Source organism: Carlito syrichta, unplaced genomic scaffold (assembly GCF_000164805.1).
Source record: "Carlito syrichta isolate Samal-C Ts95f unplaced genomic scaffold, Tarsius_syrichta-2.0.1 Scaffold131524, whole genome shotgun sequence".
Classification (NCBI taxonomy): Eukaryota; Metazoa; Chordata; class Mammalia; order Primates; family Tarsiidae; genus Carlito; species Carlito syrichta.
The window spans coordinates 78,527-79,793 of NW_007075620.1; positions in this window are offsets into that span (position 1 = coordinate 78,527).

Here is a 1,267-nt window from a genome sequence, read left to right on the forward strand (position 1 = left end):
TGTGTCCCCACACACGAGAGCCGAGAGCAACGGGGACAGGACCACACGTGGGCGTTTCCGGCACAGGCCAGGCCGGTCGCTCCTTGCAGACCCCAGGCGGCTCCCATGGGGCTGGGTCTGTTCAGATTCAGCAGAGCCACTCACGCCTGTGGCGCAGCGAGCACCCGTGTCACGGATGGGCATCGATCTGTCACGCGTCGTTCTCCGATCAGTAGTGCTGGGTCATACGTGTCTTGGAATGGCTTTGTGGCCAGGCAGGACTCCTTTGTTACAAGCGATAAGGGCCACCATCGTGGCTGGTTGCTGCATGTGTTCCTGGTGCTTGGATTTGAGTCTGTGTCCTGGTGAGATTCCTTCACCGGGCGCCGGTGTGGAAACCATACCTCAGAGTGGGGTGGCTGTGGGAACCTGGCCAAGCAGTGGTCAGCCTACAGGAGAGAGGCCCTGCCGATCAGTCAGCCTGCAGGGGAGAGGCCCCAGACAGACCCGCGAGGCTCGCGGTGGGATCTGACGGGCGACTTCCGGGGTAGATGCATCTGGAATGTCCTGAGTGGCGTTGACAGGCAGAATTCTGCTCTGGGTGTTCCAGCATGGCCAGGACGGCACGGGAGGGCATGTGTGAGGGGAGGCTGGATGGGAAGGAGTAGGGTGGGGGTTGAAATGTCCGTGTGGGGCAGGATGGGACTGACTGGCAGAAGGAACCTTTCTCTGGCCACAGCTCCTGGGTGGTGAGTGAGTTTCAGGGAGGGTGTATCCATCTGGAATTGTGCCTGTTGGTGACAGAAGTCTGAAAACAAGTCATCTAGAGAGGTGAAGGGTTTGTGAACAAGTCTGGTGCAAAGTCTTTGCTGTGTTATTGGGTCCCAGACTCTTGATGGTTCTGAGACCGAGGCCCTGGTCTTCATGTTCGAAGGATGACTGCCAGAGCTCCAGCCATCAGATTCTAGGAAGCCACGGGAGGGAGGATCGAGGGCAAACACACCATTTCTAGCTGAGTCAGCCCCCTTCAAGGAGCTTTCCTGGAACTCCCGTCCAGTGAATTCTGCATACAATTCGTCGGCCAGAACTGCCGACCGGAGCAGCTGGGAGAGGCGGTAAGCCGGGCGCCTGGCCAGCCCTAGGGAGCTCCAGGTCAGGGAGGAGAAAGGGCACCGATGCCACGGCAGGAAGCCGGCCATTTCCACCATGGAGGCCAGGAAGGAAGCGGGCATGGCAGGAGGCTGGTGAGGAGTTCGGAGGGGTAGGAATTGCCGCGCGGGAGGGCTGG